Here is a 16,213-nt window from a genome sequence, read left to right as displayed (position 1 = left end):
AAAAGGATGAGTTTGCGTCCTTTGTAGGGACATGGATGCAGCTGGAAACCATCATTCTTAGCGAACTATCACAAGAAGAGAAAACCAAACACCGCATGTTCTCACTCATAGGTGGGAACTGAACAATGAGCTCACTTGGACTCGGGAAGGGGAACATCACACAATGGGGCCTATCATGGGGAGGGGGGAGGGATTGCATTGGGGAGTTATACATGATATAAATGATGAATTGATGGGTGCTGACGAGTTGATGGGTGCAGCACACCAACATGGCACAAGTATACATATGTAACAAACCTGCACGTTATGCACATGTACCCTAGAACTTAAAGTATAATAAAAAAAAAAAACAAACAAACAAACAAAAAAAAGATATAACAAAACTGGCACATGTACCCCTGCAAGTGTGGCACGGATTTGATCCTGGGGCCATGTTTGGAAATTGGTTCCCAGCAATAGGAGGATTTAAAACTCTTATAACAGGAGTTATAATAGTAATAGGAACTTGCTTACTACTCCTTGGTTTGCTACCTGTACTTCTTCAAATGATAAAAAGCTTCATCGCTGCCTTAGTTCACCAGAATGCTTCAGCACAAGTATACTATATGAATCACTATCAATCTACTGCACAGGAAGACATAAGTAGTGAGAATGAAAGTAAGAACTCCCACTAATAAAATGAGTGAGAGTCTCAAGGGGGGGAAATGAGAGAGGAGAGAAAGAGACCCCCCATATTGTTCTATATTGTTTTATACTCAGTACCCGTTTTAAGAAGAAACAAGGAAGCGAAACCAAAGGCAGGCAGCCCAGCGCCTGGCACCAGACCCAAAACCAGGCCTGGGCCTGCCTGACCTTAGCCTGACAGTTAAAATTCAACCAATGACCTTGCAATCGATGTTATCCATAGATTCCAGACATTGTATGGAAGGACATTGTGAAACTTCTCGTTCTGTTTCATTCTGATTACTGGTGCATGCAGCCCCTGTACCATACCCCCTAGATTGCTTAATCAATCATAGCCCTTTCATGTAAAATCTTTAGTGTTGTGAGCCCTTAAAAGGGACAGACATTGTTCACTCAACAACCTCGGATTTTAAGACGCTAGTCTGACGATGCTTCCAGCTGATTAAAAGCTACTTCCTTCACTAGCTCGGTGGCTGTGGGGTTTTGTCCACGGCTCATCTTGCTACAGAAGGAATGAAATTTCAATTTGCAAACTGCCCAGGAGGGAGAGACCACAATCTCAGCAGGCATATGTCAACCATATGCAAATGACGTGCAACCATGTAAACACTTGGGGTAGCCCAAGAGTGGAGAAGACTATCGTTGGAGGATCTAGAATTCCTTTCCTAGTCTAGAAGAATTATACTAGGACTTGTATGATAAAGCCTAAAGTTCTCAAAACCAAATGTGGAATCAACTACTAAGAAGAAACTTCTAAAATGCAGTGGCTCAGCCTCCATTTTGTACCCAATGGACAGACCCCTTCTGTGTAAAGACAATTTTTGGCAGCCGTTTCCTTCAAACATGCAAAAACCCGGAACTGGCGATTGAGGGCTGAGCTACGGCTCTTTGTAAAAACCTCCATGGGCTCCTAAGACAAGTGTCCACTCTAATGATCACCTGCAGAAAAGCTCACCCCAACCAGGAGGATATGTATGTACTTAATTAAGATTCTTCTAAATAGCACTATCCACTTAGGGAAATTTTAAGAGCCAGGCATTACAAATTTATTAAAATACTTCAATGGAAAAATAGCAACCACAGTATCAACTCAGAGTACAACCAGAGCATACAGGACATGACCCTGTTGGAACCCTTACCAGATCTGAGCCAAAGTCAGTCAGAAAGCAGGATGGATTATTTCACAGCCCATCAACACCTCACAGTACCAGCTGACTGCATGCTCAGAGAAAGGTCCATCACCTGGGCTGGTAGAACAGGCATCGTGGGGAAGCCAGGAACCTGAGTTTGGGTTCTGGCTTTGCTTTTGACTGTGTGATTTTGAATAATCCCTTTCTCCCCTATGTCTCAGTGTCCTCATGTGCAAAATTAGCACATTGCATTGCATCAGTATTTCTGAACATGGAACAGGGGTGGGAAACATTTCAGAACTCCTTGGGAAAGTTGCCAAAATACAAAGTACCTGCTAAACCAAAACCAGAGGGTGGCTTGCCCAGGCCAGTTGAGAGCCACCTGACTGGTTACATGTGGCTTGGGGATTGTTTGCACATCACCTGAAGCATCCCTAGCACACTAGGCTCCTCAGGAACCTACAGACAGAATCCTTGGGCTTATCATTAAATCTATGGACTCCTACCTATATCATTCCACAGTACTGGGAAAAAGGGAGCGGGGAGGGAGGAACTGTAAATCTCTTTGCAAATACAAACATCTTCCATGCCGTAACTTAGGTCCATAAGCCCTAAATATAAAACACAGCTTTGATCTCATAAGTGAGTCCCACCACATATGAGTAGATACAAAGAATGCAAAGAACACATACAAAGAATCCCACTAGGTTACAAGTGCCTCAAGGATTGCAGGAGGTACTGCTCCAGGTAAGTAGACACTGTTTTGCTCATTGCTGCATTCCAAGCACCTGGATCAGGGCAAGGCACACAGTGGTTACTCAATAAGTATCTATTGAAAGAATGAATGAATGAGTTTACCCATCTTCATATCCTTGGCCCAGTGCTTGCAATAAATGTTAAATGAGCAAATATAAAATGTTTTAAACTTTTCAAAATGCTTTCATAAATCCTTCATTAGCTGATCACAGCAACTCACCCAGTTCTTCATTCAGATAAAGTAGGTTAGCTCCTTCTCTACCCCAGACTGTCTTCCTAGTGTGCTTAAGGGCAAATTATCTCTTCACTAAAGATAAAGCCTGGGAGTATCCAGTGTACAAGAGGGCAGTTCTGAGGCTCAGTCACATGTCTATCCATCACATAGCAGGTCCCAGGACTCAGAATCTCCATCCAGACCATGCTGTCCAAGACCTAATAATTAACTAACTGAATGTATACATATTCAAGAGTGTGTAATACTCTACCTTATAAAAAATTATTTCAGGTGGTTTATCAGAAATACACAAAATAGGGAAAAATAATTGAAAATAAAAATTAGACCCAGGAAGATACAAAGGTAGGACAGAGAGAGATATCAAGACCACAGGGCCCCCAAAGAGCCAAATTCATTGGCTTGAAAATTTGGATCTAAGTTTCCCAGAATAGCCAGGTGTGGTGGTGCATACCTGTAGTCCTAGCTACTCAAGAGGTTGAGGCAGGAGAATCACTTGATCCCAGGAGTTCAAGGCTGCAGTGAGCTATTATTGCACCATTGCACTCCAGCTTGGGGGACAGAGTGAGACCTTGTCTCTAAAACAAAATTAAAATTAAAAATAAGTTTCCCAGAAGCTGAAGTGGAAAGAGAAATCAGTTACTTAGCTGCCCATGTCCATAAAGAAAAAGGATACCAGTTCCTCAGGGGAAAAAAACTATTCCCCAAACTCATATTTAAAAGTTATTTATTTTCTGTACATATTTTAACTACAATGGAGAATACTGCACCCCCATAGCACACACAGCAATAGGCATTAAACTGTTTGTTGTAGCATCCCTCAATAATGACTAAGAACTGAATACAAAATATGACCCAGCAAAAATATATGATGGAGGAGGCAAGACAAGGCAATGTGGTCCAAATTTTGAATGTGCTTCAGTCATCTTCCATCAATCTATTTCACAACTAGTGAAACCAGTCCAACTGCCCATAGAACTTATGCTGATGGTTTTTTGAACACACATGGAAATTGACCCTCCCTGGTCTTACAACTGGAAACTTACATTTGTGTTATCTGAGTTCCTTCCTCAGAAAACTGATCCTTAGGCAAGGAACTGAAACTCACTAGACCACCACATCTAGCGAGATGCCAGATCCCTCACCCATCATGATTGCTTCCATACCTCTCCTTAATTCCCATTTTCCTGCACGTGGTTACATTCCTTCCCCACTATATAAACTCCCAATTTTAATTGGCTGAGAGGAATCGATTTGAGACAATTTCCCATCACTCTGGCTGACATCACCCAAATAAAGCTTTCATCCCTGGCAATAGTCATTGTCTCAGTAATTGGTTTTCTATGCAGCAAGCAACAGGACTAGATCAAACCCCTGGCATTTCAGAAACAGATTTTGGTTCCTTGACCAGAAGGCCTTGTTCATGGCTCTGCAGCCGTGGGCCAGGAGAGTTTCAGAAGCCCTCCTAGGCAGCTGCCTGACGCTTTTTTGGCTGGAGGTGGATTTCAGTCTCTCTTTGACTCTGTCACTGTGGCCTCTACTGCATTTCTGCTTGCCTATGAAGAAGAGCCTTTGAAATTTGCCATCTGCATCTGGATAAGTGAGTGTCTTTTGTGGGTACCAGACGAGGGGAATGGCTCAATTTTGGGAATTCCAAAGAAATTTCCATTTGCAGGTTGAACAAGTGTAACCAACAGAGAGGCAAGCCCTCCAACTATTTGTTTGGACACTCTTGGGACTTGTTAGTAATTGGTGTGTATAAACATCTGTGTCCGGACAAGTATGTTTTGTGGGTCCAAACAGTGGCAACTGCTCCTCTCAATTTTGGGAATTCTGAAGAAATTTCCATTTGCAGATTGAACAAGCCCAACCAAGAGAGGAAAGCACCCCAATTACTTCGGTTTGGACACTCTTGGGGCATGATGGGTGCTGCTGTAGTTGGATTGTGTATTGGTGATTGTGTGCATGTTGACATAGCTGTGGGAGGTCGAGGTTCAATCCCACAGTGCAGCCTGCTTGGATGCATCCTTTAGGTTGGTATGAATGTAGTTATGGGCCAAGAGAGCAAGGGAAAGTCTACAGCCATACCCATACCACCCCAAACTGCTGATCTCATCTCATCTTGGAAGGTCTTTGAATCGTAGGGCTGTCTTACAATTGGATTCATTTTACTGTTAAATAGGAAACTGGGTCAGAGTTCCTTTGTATCCAGGCTTGTATGTTGCTCATCTAAAAAGGGTCAGGACTCATTAGTATTAAGTTGGTGCAAAAGTAATTGTGGTTTTTGCCACTGCTTTCAGATGGCAAAAACCACAATTATTTTTGCACCAACCTCATACATGATGTTCTTCTGTGGTGCTGTTGGAGTCTGGGTAGGTTTGGCCTTTAAAAATCAAACTGCCATGGAAACTGCTTAACCCAAAATTTTGGCTCACAGCCTTCACTGGATTACCTACCAGGGCAAAATTCAGCCACATGAACATGTTCATAAACCGGTGAGTTTGCACTGCTATCTCATGGGAGTAAAAGCTACTGGATCTTTGTTTATATGTGTACATATGTGTCTAGATATCATGTGTTGTCTTTACATGGTACCAAATTGGTTTATAAATAAAAAGGAACTCATTTAAGTAAATAAGTCTAAGACTTTTTCAAGTTCATGTGACTTAAGTAAATTCTAAATAAGCTGGCTTTAAAATTACTGGTAAGATTAAAATAGAAATGTCTTCAGCATTGTCAACATATTTTTTTCTGGGTTTTATATTTGTCTCTGCTAGATATTTTAAAGTGTCAGAGTTTGGCACAGAAGGTTGTAAAACTATAAACCCAGCCAAAACAAAATGACCTTTGTGTGATTTTTTTGATAAGTAAGACTAATATCATTAGTTTAATAGAAAGAGCTGAATCTTCTGAGTTATTGGTGAAAATATCCATGTATTTAAGGTTCTTGAGTGAGCACTTAATTTGCACAGGATATAAAAATAATTAACAAGGAAATAATGACTAGCTCTGTTTAATATCTCAGCTCTCATATGTAATCTAGATAAACTGCTAAAAATGAGTGAAATGTAAATGGGATAATTGCTATAGGTGAACTTTCTACGTAATTTAAAATCTTGAAATTATTTTGGATGCTCACTAGATCTATGAGTCATTTCCAATTAAGAAAGGGTTATTATATAGGCAAAACATGTTTTTGTAAAAAATTATGGAATGTTCTTACCTATAAAATGTTAACATCTGATAGACAGTTCAGAATTACTTGCTTCCTAGATCGTCACTCAAAATTAAGGTTACTAAGAACAGGAATTCTAGCTAATATATAATTTTAGGCCACAGCCACCAACACAGCCATGCTGCTGCCCCACCTACCCTGCTTCCCACCAGTTGCCCACGTCCTCTGACCTGTTCCAACAATCTGATAAAACATGGTGGATTACTATGAAGTTCTAGGCGTGTAGACAAGCCTTACTGGAGGATATTAAAATGACATATCGGAAACTGGCACTGAAGTGGCACCGAGATAAAAATCCTGAGAATAAAGAAGCAGCAGAGAAGGCTGGGCGCAGTGGCTCATGCCTGTAATCCCAGCACTTTGGGAGGCTGAGCCGGGCGGATCACAAGGTCAGGAGATCAAGACCATCCTGGCTAACTCGGTGAAACCCCGTCTCTACTAATTTTTTGTAAAAATGCAGAAAAATTAGCCGGGCGTGGTGGCAGGCACCTGTAGTCCCAGCTAATCAGGAGGCTGAAGCAGGAGAATGGCGTGAACCCAGGAGACAGAGCTTGCAGTGAGCCGAGATCGCGCCACTGCACTCCAGCCTGGGCGACAGAGCGAGACTCTGTCTCAAAAAAAAAAAAAGTAGCAGCAGAGAAAAATTTCAAACAAGTAGCTGAGACATGTGAGGTGGTATCAGACGTTAGAAGATAAGACAGTTTAATTTATATTAAACCAGTTTAAGACAGTTTAATTTATATTATATTTAATATAAATTAAACCAGACAGTTTAATTTATATTAATCCAGAAGGAGGATTAAATGGTAGAAGAGGCGGTGGAAGTCATTTTGACAGTCATTTGAGTTTGGCACCACATTTCATAACCTAGATGATGTCTTCAGGGAATTTTTTTGGTGGAAGGGACCCATTTTCATTCAACTACTTTGAAAACTTATTTGAGGACTTTTTGGGAATCAAAGGGGTCCCCAAGAGAGCAGAAGCTGAGGGATGGGTTGTTTTTCTCAGCAGATTTCCATATTTTGGAAGTGGATTTTCTTCTTTTGATACAGGATTTACTTCATTCTGGTCACTACGTCACGGGGGACTCATTTCATTCTCTTCCACATCATTTGGTGGTCGTAGGATAGGCAACTTCAAATGTGTATCAACTTCTACTGAAATCATTAACGGCAGAAAAATTACTAAAACAGATTGTCAAGAATGGTCAAGAAAGAGCAGAAGTTGAAGAAGAAGGCCAGTTAAAGTCCTTAACAATACATGGTGAGGAGCAGCAGCTGCACTTGGATAACCAGGAATTCAATGCACGCACTTAACAGAAATGTTAAACTATAACAAGCACCATTTAAGGATTAACAAAAACAGCTTTTGAAGATATCCAGTGAACTCGACTTTCAGTATAATTGTACCTAAAGTATTTATAAAGAGCTTCTCAGAGCTCCTATTTGTCATAGACTTTTGAGTTTATTGTTGGGACCACAAAATAGGACTTTTTGTTTTAAAAATTGATGTAAATCTCTGTATGCACTTTGCTTTCTTATTAAACATACTCCAAGGTGAGTCTTGACTCTTCAGTGGTAAGACAAGAGTATACACTAACACCAGCACGGATCTGCTTTTCCATCATGTCTGGAAATGTGAGCCAAGCAGTGTCAGCCTGCTATGACATTGACATTGCCAGGACAAGCCTTCTATAGAAACAATTTCATTTTTTTTTCAGTGTTTAGTAGTTAAAGATATTAATGCATTAATGGTAATATACTTCTGGCTTAATATAAATTAAGGATGTTTTCTACTTGTGCATAAATGCTGGCAATTTAGTAGGTCTTGACAATTGTTTAAACATGCAATGTAAAGCTTGGGTTTTAAAAAAGTAAAGTTGGTAAGCTGGGTCTTCGTCATTTGCTTTAAAACAAAGAAATGCAAATGTGTTCAGTGCATTCTTTCTTGAAAAAAAAAATTGTATGTAAAATGTGCCAAAGAAGATGTGCTCTTATAGAGAAAAATAATACTTGTTTAATTCAGAAGTTATCTGATATGGTTTGGCTGTGTCCCCACCCAAATCTCATCTTGAATTACACTCCCATAATTCCCATGTGTTGTGGGAGGGACCCAGTGGGAGATCATTGAATTATGGGGGTGATTTCCACCACACTGTTCTCGTGGTATTGAATAAGTCTCACGAGATCTAATTAGGGGTTTCCACTTTTGTCTTTTGTCTTCCTCATTCTCTCTTTGCCTGCTGTCATCTGTGTAAGATGTAACTGGCTCCTCCTTGTCTTCCACCATGATTGTAAGGCTTCCCCAGCCATGTGGAACTGTAGGTCCAATTAAACCTCTTTCCTTTGTAAATTGCCAGGTCTCAGGTATGTCTTTATCAGCAGCATGAAAACGGGTGAATACATTATCTAAAGGTTAAATTATGGACTTGGAAAGGTTATTTATGAAACAAGGTAGAAAGGAACCAGTCAGTAGGGGAGAGAGGTGAAAAAGTTAAGATTGGTCTCCTATGTTAGAAAAAATTTTCCTTAAAATATCAATTTGCTCTTAATAAAATCACAACAGGTTTTGATTTTCATTCTATACTGTTTCTTTTCGAAAACTTCTCACATTCATGTCTTAGAATGTCTTGCTGCTTTCAGCTTTTTTCTCCCCATGAAAAGGCCTGAGATGCTAACTCTCTCCTTCAACTTTTTTGCTAGCTCTTTTAATGTTTTTCCTCTAGTTCTAACTACTGTAGTGGCCTGATGCTGAAATGTTTATCTGTAAGGTCTAGAAAAGCGATGTTTTCTTCCAGTATAACTTGATTCTGTACTCTTGGCTTTTCTTGATTATGTCTGAATTGTTTCATGTAACTGGCAAACTTCTCATGCTGTTCCCCTGCTCAAAGTACTAGTTTCCCACTTTCCTGTTGCCTTTATAAGGTTCACTCATGACCCTGGACATACTCTTCCCGTGTCTGATTAATTCAAGTACTCTTTTCTCATCAGGTTTGGCTTTCAGGTTATCTAAGTGAGCTTCCCATAAGGAGAAGCAATCACGCTGCAGAAGGTCTTTCTTTGCCTTTTGGTAACTGACCCGAGAAGCAGATTTTACATTTTACTAAGAGAATTTCTATCTCATCATTATTAAGTTTTTGATTAATTAGGAAAATCAAAATTTTAAAGAATTAAGGTTTTTACATCCATGTAACTTTCCGTATTGATTTTTAAAGTCCTTGTGCTATTAAGTTACAGGGCATTGACTCCTGGGTCTGAAAAAGGCACCGACTTCTGCTACATCCTAAACACTGACACATGTCAAAGCCTCATCTTCAGACCCAGGAGAGGGTGACAAAACAAACTGCCTTCATGAGACACAGGGCCAGAAATTAAAACTATTCAATCCTTCTAGGCCCAGGGACTATAGCAGAAGAGGTGGGCACGTGAGATGACAAGGCCAATTTTGAGGAGTAAAATTAGTTGTCTTTCTAAAAACTAAACATTAATATCAAAAGCACACTGATGCAAGACCAGCATGTGGGCCTCTGTGTCAGAATAAAAAGATTTTCTTGAAGCATTGATCTGCTCTAATAGAAAATTATAAAAGGTTATAAAAGGTTTATGTAAATGTCAAATTGATTAAAATTAGATAAAATTGTTTATAAGGTTTTATTGAACTTAGCTTTAATAATACACTATATAGAGGTAACTTCGATTTCCTCTTTTGAACAAAATGTATAATATTAATAAGAGATAGTAGATTTCTGTTTACCTTTTGAGGTAGCTGCAGGAAAAAAAAAAAAAAGACAGGAGAGAGAGACAGGTTTAGTTGGCCCCACGCTGTCTTTGTTGTCTTATTATTTGGGAAAGTGGATTTCCTATCAAAAAGTAAAGGTCAGGGTTTGGTTTTTTTTTTTTAATATTTGAACTATCATTCCGGCTAAATGAATGACTATTCTATAGTGACTGTGACCCTATTTTGTGAAATCAGGTGTATTAAACCTTTGATATTAGATAAATTTTCCAAAAGTAAAATTTCAAGTTTTAAATTCAGTCTTTTTGGCCAGGCACAGGGGCTCACACCTGTAATTCCAGCACTCTGGGAGGCAAAGTCAGGCTGATTGCTTGAGCCCAGTTCAAGACCAGCTGGGCAACATGGCAAAACCTCACCTCTACAAAAAAAATACAAAAATTAGCTGGGCATGGTGACACACACCTGTAGTCCCAGCTACTTGAGAGGCTAACGTTGGAAGACTACTTGAGCCAGGGAGATTGAGGTTGCAGTGAGCCATGACTATGCCACTGCACACCAGCCTGGGCGACAGGGCAAGACCTGATCACAAAAATAAACAAATAAATAAATAAATTCAGTCTTTTTGACCAAAAACTAAGTTTTTAGCTATTAGGGTCCCTTGAATTCCAAGAGAGACATATTAGGCTTATTTGGTATGTTAAAATTATATACAAAGTATTGTCATATATTAAACGTTTAACTTTCTTTGGGTTATATTTATATAAATGTATTATTATTATATATTCCAAAATCATATGAGATTCCCAAATTTCTGATCTTAGTATATGTTATCAGTAATAACTATGATTATCTTAAACTGCTGCATGCCACAGAAATAACCAATCTTCCTTGTCAATTGTGTCTTCAACCATGACTGTCCTAAGACTTTTGTCGTCCACAATTGTTTTACTTTGATTCTTCTCAAAAACCAGTTTATAATCAGCTACAGTCAAAAACTTGCTTCTTTAGGGGAGTTCATGAAAAGGACTCTCGAATGCAGATTTCTGATAACTTTGGAGATTGTGCCACTGGATTAGAGAGAAAACTTCCAGGACTCTTGTTGGAGGGCTGATGAGTTCTTGAGGATTACTGGCCCAATATCAAGCAGAACAGGACTAATTGCATGGACTGAACTAGTAGAGGACTGAAATAACTTTTTATTATGTCTTTTATTTGAAATATTTCTGCTTGTTTTGGTTTTGGTTTTCAGAGTCAAGAACACTTTTTCTTTTGAGCTATTTGTAGCCTTTAACAATTGAGTAAAATGAACTCTTATCAATAAAATTTGAAGCATATTTCTCTCTCTCTCTCTCTACCCTGTTTCTCCAGAATTTGAAAACTACTTGTGGTGTTCTGACTTTATGGCTTAATATATGCTTTGTATGCAAACCGTAGGGGACTGGCTTTATGATGACAGGCATATTAACCTTATTTTTTGGCTTTGGTGTTTTGGCTCTTACATTGATTTAAGGTCTAAGGAGTGTGTGCTCACCTCCATTCCTGTCTGGCCTAGAACGTTTAACTGGCTATGTCTTGGCCATAGGTGTCCTAATGAAGGACGGGAAGGGTCCAGGGCCAGCAGCCGTACCACCCTGACAATGATATGGGACAAAATAAAAACTTGGCCACCAGTGTTGCCTCCGGCATATCGAGACCAAAAGAGACCAAAGTAAAAACAAAGTCTTAAGCCCCCCATCAATTGAATGAACCAACTTGTAACCAAGAGGACTCCAGATGCCAAGAGACAAATCTTGTCTAGGAAAAGGTCTTGCCTCTTGCCCTGCTGAAGATACAAGTAGCTCCCAGAAGTGGGCTGGCTCTTAGTCCCTTCGAAATGTATGGAAGACCATTTCTCCAACTCCTAGACTCTAGATCATATATAAAATAATTAAGAAATATATTAACTACTGTCTCTGAGCTTGCTTCCAACAAGCTCCAGTTCCCTACAGATGTGCCTCTCCACTCTTTGAAACTGGAGGATCAAGTCCAGTTGAAGACCTGGAAATCCCACTAGGCTGAAGACCCGCCACAAGCACAGTAAGTCAGGCCTTTTGAAACGCTGCTGACCACCCACTCATCTGTCAAGTTAGCAGCACAGATTGGGTAAAACCAGTCAGTCCCTCTGGGATCCCTCTGGAGTAAACAGTCATAGTCTTGTGAACACAGCCCCCAACCCCACCCCACCCCCCCGCCACCCTTACACCCAGCCAAAGATCCTAGATAAGAAATCATAAAGGGAACATGCACTTTTCAGGTCATTGTTCTCCCCCAGACCCTAGCTTTTCGCATGTGGGATGTAATGAATCAGGAAGACATTTTTAGTAGGCTTAGGATTGTTCTCTTGGATTCCCCAGTGGACCCACTCCGCATTCTCTGGTATTTTAAAATTTGGTTTATCTATGCTATTAATCACTTTAGTTCAATGTGGCCTCAAATGTTGGTCAAAAAGCAAAATAAAAGTACACAGATCATGGTTTTCCAATGCGTCAGATGCCAACCAGGTACTTTGAGTATTTCCCATTATAAGTGCAATGCTTTCATTCCCTCTCATGATCCCATAACCACCTTCCTCAGCAGAAAGCATCCAGGATTGATGGTCAGATTCCCCATGATTGAGGAATTGATCAATAGAAAGGGGAGGGGCTGAAACTGCCCCAACTGTTCAACAGAAATGAGGCTTCTGGTTTTTTGAATAAACATGGAAATTGACATTCCTGGGTCTTAAAATGTGATATTTACATTAGTCTCATCTGAGTTCCTTCCTTAGGAAGCTGATCATCAAACAAGAAGCTGAAACTCACAAAAATCACCACATCCAATGAGACGGCAGTCCCCATGTCCTTCATGTTTGCTTCCATACTACACCTCCCTAATTCATGCTTTCCCATGCACAGCTACACTCCTTCCCCACTATACAAATCTCCAATTTTAGTCAGCTGAGACAGATGGGTTTGGAACTGATCTCTCATCTTTCTGATTGATGTCACCCTAATAAAAAGGCTTCTTCCTTGGCAATAACTTATTGTCTCAGTAATTGGCTTTCCATGCAGCGAGCAATGGACCCCTGGGTGTTTTGCTAACACTAGGTGTTTGGAAAGTTGGAGAACAAAAAAGTGGAGGTGAGGTTCTCCAGAAAAGGCCTAGACTGCAGTGTTCTGTATTGCTCATTAGGAGTGGCTCCCTGTAACTTGAAGGCCCACTACACTGACAGTGACATTGACAATGACTTGTGAAAACCGAGGAGTCTAACTAGGATTCTCCCTCCTACTTGCATGTCCATTTTCCTTCAGCCCAAAAGTTAACTGTGTTGAAAAGCCTCCATTTACCTTTCCAAATCCCTCCTCACCCTTCTCCACCCTGCCTATGGCCCTGGTAGGCGCTGAAGAATGCAATATCTGGCCTTCCTTGCCCTCTTGCTTCCCATTACATTAGGCCAACAGGATGCATCAGCTGAAGACACAATCAGCTGAAGGATCTTATTAGGGCACCTATTGCTCAGTTCCCTTCCTGCTACTGTGGCTTCACAGTGTCTCTACCTCTCCACATGAGGCCCTAGCTCCTTCAGAAGACAGCCTCATGCACTGCAGCTCCCAAGAAGTTCTAGTAACAGCCTCCTCCCCTCACCCCTTCACACCTAGGAGTGGTAACGGCTTCATGGGTTGCTAGATCCTGGTGCCACATCATCCCTGTTGATTTCTTAACCCTGTACCACCTCTGTAAATAGTCCCTTCATTAAACTTTCCTCAACTGCCCCCTTTGCATGTGCGATCTGTTTTCTAACAGGACCCTAACAGATACATGAGCCAACGAGAGACCTGAAGGTTAGGTCAAGTTGCATTTCCTAAATACTCTGGATATATTCCAGCATGTAAAGGGATGGCTGATCAAAGTTTTCAACATTCTACACCACAGGGATTGGAATTAGTTTGCCCTAGAAAAGTTTCAAAGCAGGTACTACTCGTTATTAGTTATTAAGCAGAGGTATTTTTTATTAAAAATCTCAGTAATGCTCCTGTAGAGTATCTGGCTTTGAGCAATACAACTTCTTAATGAATTCTCCAGAATGAATGATTTGCAAAGTGTGTCCCTAAGTAACAAAAGGAAGTGACCTGCTGTATGGAGTTATTGTGTATAGCCAATTAAATTCTGCAAGGCATTTGCTGATTCAGTCTTTAGAAGCAGGCATCAACAGTGACTAAAATCAGTCTCTACTGAGGTCACACCTAGTTTATGACCAAAGAAAGGAAGAAAAAGTTGTATATCAGCATACAGAATATCTTCTTTATTAAAGAAACAAACAAAACCCAACTCTACAGCAAGGAGGCATGCATCTGGGCTATTCAAAAGCAACTTAAAATCTTTTTTTATTGTTGAGATGGAGTCTTGCTCTGTCACATAGGCTGGAGTGCAGTGGTATAATCTTGGCTCACTGCAACCTCCACCCACTGGGTTCAAGTGATCTCCTGCCTCAGCCTTCCAAGTAGCTGGGATTACAGGTCTGCGCCACCACAACTGGCTCATTTTTGTATTTTTAGTAGAGACAGGGTTTCGCCATGTTGGCCAGACTGGTCTCAAACTCCTGACCTCAGGTGATCCACCCGCCTTGGCCTCCCAAAGTGTTGGGATTACAGACATAAGCCATTGCATCCAGCCAAATCGTTTTTTTTTTTTTTTTTTTTTTTTTTGAGACAGGGTCTCACTCTGTCATCCAGGCTGGAGCACAGTGGCACAATCACAGCTCACTGCAACCTCAACCTCTCAGGCTCATGTGATCCTCTCGCCTCAGCCTCCCAAGTAGCTGGGTGTGGTAGTGCATGCCTGCAGTCCCAGCTAATTTTTTTCATTTTTTAGTAGAGACAGGGTTTCACCATATTGCCCAGGCTGGTCTCAAACTCCCTGCTCAAGCAATCAGCCTGCCTCGACCTACCAAAGTGCCAGGATTACAGGTGTGCGCCACTATGCCCGGCCTTAAACTCTTTAAAGGAAGAGAGGCTAAGGCCCAGCTGCCTTCCTTTGTTCAAAAGGGATATAGGAGGCCATACTGACCCTTCAGGTAGTTTTAAAAAGCAATAATAACTGAGAGTTTATATTGAGTTTGTACAGCTTCACCAGTTCACAGAGTGAATACTAAAGAGAGACTGCAAAGTCTTGTATTTTCCTTAATAGATTTCTTCACAGGAGAAGTATGTAAAAAATGATCAATAAAAATACAGAAATACCCGAAACCCCATTGCTCCTCATCTAAAACACCAGACTGAGAAACACAGATTCCAAAATTTAAGGAAGAAAAACATAAAATTTAGATGAAATGTCTAATAAACTACAGTTGTTTTTTTTTTTTTTTTTTTTTTTTTGAGGCGGAGTTTCCCTCTTGTTGCCCAGGCTAGAGTGCAATGGCACGATCTTGGCTCACTGCAACCTTTGCCTCCTGGGTTCAAGTGATTCTCCTACCTCAGTCTCCCAAGTAGCTGGGATTACAGGCGTGCGCCACCACACCAGGCTAATTTTGTATTTTTAGTAGAGACGGGGTTTCACCATGTGGGTTAGGCTGGTCTCAAACTCCTAACCTCAAGTGATCCACCCGCCTCAGCCTCCCAAAGTGCTGGGATTACAGGCATGAGCCACTACAGTCTTTTAATGATGAGGTCCTCCCAGTTTGAAAAATGAGAGCCAAAAAATGGTTGACAAGGAATATGTAGCCTAATCAATAATTTAGTTTAGTTATCAAACCTCAGCTAGTGACACACCTGGGCTGTGCCCCCTTCCTCCAGCTGGCCTTCCAGTGGCCTTCCACCAGCTGGGAATTTCCGGTGAGTTGTGCTCCTGCCACATTCCCAATATCTTCACCCTCTGAACACCTGTGCAGCTACAGTTGCTGAGACCCTCACATGTGGGCTTAGGCAGAGAGAAGCAGCCCACGTGTGCTGTGCCAACCCTCACCAGAGACAGAAAACAAATTAGCAGCCTGAGCCCCACCAATTTGTGCAACCTGGATTTAGTTTTGCTTCCGTGGGCTTGGTTTCTGGAAGTCCAGAAATGAGCCCTGGCATCTGTGGAGCCCCCTTGCTGTCCTTCCTACTCCTTCTACGTTTATGTGGTATGTGCAGCCAGGCTCCATCCCCAGCCGCCCACCCAGTAGAGGACTAGCTCGCCATATCTGGAACACCTATCAGGGGCCCAACGCTCCACTTAGCTCTTGCCTACCCCCCTCCTAAGGGGCCTTAAGTCCCCTCTTCTTACCTCACTCCCTTTCTTCCTACACTAATCAACTGGTTAGAGTCCAGCTGACAGCAAGCTGACTGACTGCTTGGAATGGACACTTCTGCCAACCAAACTTTCAATAGCACTTCCCTACTGCCAGGTCTGAGTCCTGCCTGCTAAACTTATCAAACCTGTTAGCTC

At 41.2% G+C, this 16,213-nt stretch overlaps 1 protein-coding gene and 1 pseudogene across 2 annotated transcripts in view; one reads left to right on the top strand and one right to left on the bottom strand.

The window, feature by feature from the left end:
• The window catches only part of CNIH3 (cornichon family AMPA receptor auxiliary protein 3), a 300,156-nt gene that overhangs the window by 127,770 nt on the left and 156,173 nt on the right, over positions 1-16,213 (bottom strand). The gene's annotated exons all lie outside the window — the stretch shown is intronic.
• LOC111537157 lies at positions 6,231-7,353 on the top strand (annotated as a pseudogene).

The sequence above is a fragment of the Piliocolobus tephrosceles genome, chromosome 1, assembly GCF_002776525.5.
Source record: "Piliocolobus tephrosceles isolate RC106 chromosome 1, ASM277652v3, whole genome shotgun sequence".
NCBI classification, from domain to species: Eukaryota; Metazoa; Chordata; class Mammalia; order Primates; family Cercopithecidae; genus Piliocolobus; species Piliocolobus tephrosceles.
Note: the sequence above shows the minus strand (reverse complement) of the source record. Positions and strands in the feature narration are given on the sequence as shown.